Below are 5,931 nucleotides of genomic sequence, written 5' to 3'. Positions count from 1 at the left end.
CTTGTTCATTCTACAATAATCATTGATCCTTGTTCATTCTTCATTTTTCATTCTTCATTGATCATTGATCCTTGTTCATTCTTCTTCGTTCATTCTTCACAGACCATTTATCCTTTTTCATTCTTCATGAATCATTAATCCTTGTTCATTTTTCAAAGATCATTGATCCTTGTTCATTCTTCATCGTTCATTCTTCACTGACCATTGATACTTGTTCTATCTTCATCGTTCATTCTTCATTGATCATTGATTCCTGTTCATTCTTCATTCTTCATCGTTCATTCTTCATTGATCATTGATCCTTGTTCATTCTTCATCGTTCATTCATCATTGATCATTGTTCCTTGTTCATTCTTCATCGTTCATTCTTCAATGATCATTGATCCTTGTTCATTCTTCATCTTTCATTCTTCATTGATTATTGATCCTTGTTGATTCTTCATTGATCATTGATCCTTTTTCATTCTTCATCTTTCATTTTTCATTGATCATTGATCCTTGTTCATTCTTCGTCGTTCATTCTTCATTGACCATTGATCCTTGTTCATTCTTTAATGATCAATGATCCTTGTTCATTCATTATTGATCATTGATCCTTGTTCATTCTTCATCGTTCATTCTTCATTGATCATTGTTTCCTATTCATTCTTTATCTTTAATTATTCATTAATCATTGATCTATGTTCATTCTTCATCGTTCATTTTTCATTGATCATTGATCCTTGTTCATTCTTCATCGTTCCTTCTTCATTGATCATTGATCGTTAGTTCATTCTTCAAAGACCATTGATCCTTGTTCATTCTTCATTGATCATTGATCCTTGTTCATTCTTCTTCGTTGATTCTTCATTGATCAAATATTCCTGTTCATTCTTCTTCGTTCATTCTTCATTGACCATTGATCCTTGTTCATTCTTCAATAAGCAATAATCCTTGTTCATTCTTCATTGATCATTGATCGTTGTTTATTCTTCATCATTCATTCATCATTGATCATTGATTTTTGTTCATTCTTCATCGTTCATTTTTCATTTATCATGGATCCTTGTTCATTCTTCGTCGTTCATTCTTCAAAAGTCATTGATCCTTGTTCATTCTTCATGGTTCATTCTTCATTGATCATTGGTCCTTGTTCATTCTTCATCGTTCATTCTTCAATGATCATTGATCCTTGTTCATTCTTCATCGTTAATTCTTCATTGACCATTGATCCTTGTTCATTCTTCAATGAGCAATAATCCTTGTTTATTCTTCATTTATCATTGATCCTTGTTTATTCTTCATCGTTCATTCATCTTTGATAATTGATTCCTGTTCATTCTTCATCGTTCATTCTTCATTGACCATTGATCCTTGTTCATTCTTCGTCGTTCATTCTTCAGAGGTCATTGATCCTTGTTCATTCTTCATCGTTCATTCTTCATTGATCATTGGTCCTTGATCATTCTTCATCGTTCATTCTTCAATGATTATTGATCCTTGTTCATTCTTCATTGATCATTGATCCTTATTCATTCTTCATCATTCATTCTTCATTGATGAGTGATCCTTGTTCATTCTTAATTGATCATTGATACTTATTCATTCTTCATCGTTCATTCTTCAACGATTATTGATCCTTGTTTATTCTTGATTGATCATTGATCCTTGTTCATTCTTCATCTTTCATTCTTCATTGATCATTGTTTCCTATTCATTCTTCATCGTTCATTAATCATCGTTCATTCATCTATGTTCATTCTTCATCGTTCATTCTTCATTGATCATTGACCCTTGTTCATTCTTAAACGTTCATTCTTCATTGACCATTGATCCTTATTCATTCTAAAATGATCATTAATCCTTGTTCATTCTTCTTTGTTCATTCTTCATTGATCATTGATCCTTGTTTATTTTATATCGTTCATTCTTCAATGACCATTGATCCTTGTTCATTCTTCATCGTTCATTCTTCATTGATCATTCTTCATTGATCATTAATCCTTGTTCATTCTTCACTATGAATTCTTCAATTATCATTGATCCTTGTTCATTCTTTGTCGTTCATTCTTCATTGACCATTGATTCTTGTTCATTCCTTAAAGATCAATGATCCATGTTCATTCTTGATTGATCATTGATCCTTGTTCATTCTTGATTGATCATTGATCCTTGTTCATTCTTCATCTTTCATTCTTCATTGATCATTGTTTCCTATTCATTCTTCATCATTCATTAATCATCGTTCATTCATCTATGTTCATTCTTAATCGTTCATTCTTCATTGATGACCCTTGTTCATTCTTCAACGTTCATTCTTCATTGACCATTGATCCTTATTCATTCTACAATGATCATTAATCCTTGTTCATTCTTCTTTGTTCATTCTTCATTGATCATTGATCCTTGTTTATTTTATATCGTTCATTCTTCAATGACCATTGATCCTTGTTCATTCTTCATCGTTCATTCTTCATTGATCATTTTTCATTGATCATTGATCCTTGTTCATTCTTCACTATGAATTCTTCAATTATCATTGATCCTTTTTCATTCTTTGTCGTTCATTCTTCATTGACCATTGATTCTTGTTCATTCTTTAAAGATCAATGATCCATGTTCATTCTTGATTGATCATTGATCCTTGTTCATTCTTTATTGATCATTGATCCTTATTCATTCAACATCATTCATTCTTCATTGATCATTGATCCTTGTTCATTCTTCATTGTTCATTCTTAAATGATCATTGATCCTTGTTCATTCTTCATCGTTAATTCTTCATTGACCATTGATCCTTGTATATTCTTCAATGATCAATTATCCTTATTCATTCTTGATTGATCATTGATCGTTATTCATTCTTCATCGTTCATTCTACAATGATCATTGATCCTTGTTCATTCTTCATTGTTCATTCTATATCGTTCATTCTTCAATGACCATTGATCCTTGTTCATTCTTCATCGTTCATTCTTCATTGATCATTGATCGTTGTTCATTCTTCATCGTTTATTCTTCATTGACCATTGATCCTTGTTGATTCTTCATTGATCATTGATCCTTGTTCATTCTTCATCGTTTATCCATCATTGATCATTGATCCTTGTTCATTCTTCATCGTTCATTCTTCAATGAATATTGATCCTTGTTCATTTTTCATCGTTCATTCTTTATTGATCATTAATCCTTGTTCATTCTTCATTGATTATTGATCCTTGTTCATTCTTCATCGTTCATTCTTCATTTATCATTGATCCTTATTCCTTCATCATCGTTCATTCTTCATTGACCATTGATCCTTGTTCATTCTACAATGATCATTGATCCTTGTTCATTCTTCATTGTTCATTCCACATTGATCATTGATCCTTGTTCATTCTTCATCATTCATTCTTCAATGGCCATTTATGCTTTTTAATTCTTCATCGTTCATTCTTCATTGATCATTGATCCTTGTTAATGCTTCATTGTTAATTCTTTAATGATTATTGATCCTTGTTCATTTTTCATCGTTCATTCATCATTGATCATTGATCCTTGTTCACTCTTCATGGTTCATTCTTTATTGACCATTGATCCATGTTCATTCTTCAATGATCAATTATCCTTGTTCATTCTTCATTGATCATTGATCGTTGTTCATTCTTCATCGTTCATTCATCATTGATCATTGATTCCTGTTAATTCTTCATCGTTCATTCTTCATTGATCATTGATCCTTGTTCATTCTTCATCATTCATTCTTCAAAGATCATTGATCCTAGTTCATTCTTCATCGTTCATTCTTCATTGGTCATTGATCCTTGTTCATTCTTCATCGTTCATTCTTCAATGATCATTGATTCTTTTTCATTCTTCATCGTTCATTCTTCATTGACCATTGATCCTTGTTAATTCTTCATTGACCATTTATCCTTGTTCATTCTACAATAATCATTGATCCTTGTTCATTCTTCATTTTTCATTCTTCATTGATCATTGATCCTTGTTCATTCTTCTTCGTTCATTCTTCAATGACCATTAATCCTTGTTCATTTTTCAAAGATCATTGATCCTTGTTCATTCTTCATCGTTCATTCTTCATTGATCATTGATCCATGTTCATTCTTCATCATTAATTCTTATTTGATCAATGATCCTTGTTCATTCTTCATCGTTCATTCTTCACTGACCATTGATACTTGTTCTATCTTCATCGTTCATTCTTCATTGATCATTGATTCCTGTTCATTCTTCATCGTTCATTCTTCATCTTTCAATCATCATTGATCATTGATCCGTGTTCGTTCTTCATCGTTCATTCTTCAATGATCATTGATCGTTAGTCATTCTTCATCTTTCATTCTTCATTGATCATTGATCCTTGTTCATTCTTTCTCGTTCATTCTTCATTTACCGTTGATCCTTGTTCATTCTTTAATGATCAATGATCCTTGTTCATTCTTCATCGTTCATTCTTCATTGATCATTGTTTCCTATTCATTCTTTATCTTTCATTATTCATTAATCATTGATCTATGTTCATTCTTCATCGTTCATTTTTCATTGATCATTGATCCTTGTTCATTCTTCATCGTTCCTTCTTCATTGATCATTGATCGTTTGTTCATCCTTCAAAGACCATTGATCCTTGTTCATTCTTCATTGATCATTGATCCTTGTTCATTCTTCATCGTTCATTCTTCATTGATCATATATTCCTGTTCATTCTTCTTCGTTCATTCTTCATTGACCATTGATCCTTGTTCATTCTTCAATGAGCAATAATCCTTGTTCATTCTTCATTGATCATTGATCTTTGTTTATTCTTCATCATTCATTCATCATTGATCATTGATTCCTGTTCATTCTTCATCGTTCATTCTTCATTGATCATTCTTCATTGATCATTGATCCTTGTTCATTCTTAACTATGAATTCTTCAATTATCATTGATCCTTGTTCATCCTTTGTCGTTCATTCTTCATTGACCGTTGATCCTTGTTCATTCTTTAATGATCAATGATCCTTGTTCATTCATTATTGATCATTGATCCTTGTTCATTCTTCATCGTTCATTCTTCATTGATCATTGTTTCCTATTCATTCTTTATCTTTCATTATTCATTAATCATTGATCTATGTTCATTCTTCATCGTTCATTTTTCATTGATCATTGATCCTTGTTCATTCTTCATCGTTCCTTCTTCATTGATCATTGATCGTTTGTTCATCCTTCAAAGACCATTGATCCTTGTTCATTCTTCATTGATCATTGATACTTGTTCATTCTTCATCGTTCATTCTTCATTGATCATATATTCCTGTTCATTCTTCTTCGTTCATTCTTCATTGACCATTGATCCTTGTTCATTCTTCAATGAGCAATAATCCTTGTTCATTCTTCATTGATCATTGATCTTTGTTTATTCTTCATCATTCATTCATCATTGATCATTGATTCCTGTACATTCTTCATCGTTCATTCTTCATTGATCATTCTTCATTGATCATTGATCCTTGTTCATTCTTCACTATGAATTCTTCAATTATCATTGATCCTTGTTCATTCTTTGTCGTTCATTCTTCATTGACCATTGATTCTTGTTCATTCTTTAAAGATCAATGATCCATGTTCATTCTTGATTGATCATTGATCCTTGTTCATTCTTCATTGATCATTGATCCTTATTCATTCTACATCATTCATTCTTCTTTGATCATTGATCCTTGTTCATTCTTCATTGTTCATTCTTTAATGATCATTGATCCTTTTTCATTCTTCATCGTTAATTCTTCATTGACCATTGATCCTTGTATATTCTTCAATGATCAATTATCCTTATTCATTCTTGATTGATCATTGATCGTTATTCATTCTTCATCGTTCATTCTACAATGATCATTGATCCTTGTTCATTGTTCATTGTTCATTCTATATCGTTCATTCTTCAATGACCATTGATCCTT

This window comes from Amaranthus tricolor, chromosome 2, assembly GCF_026212465.1.
Source record: "Amaranthus tricolor cultivar Red isolate AtriRed21 chromosome 2, ASM2621246v1, whole genome shotgun sequence".
NCBI lineage: Eukaryota > Viridiplantae > Streptophyta > Magnoliopsida > Caryophyllales > Amaranthaceae > Amaranthus > Amaranthus tricolor.
The sequence above is the reverse complement of the archived record's forward strand: the minus strand, read 5'-3'. Positions refer to the sequence as shown.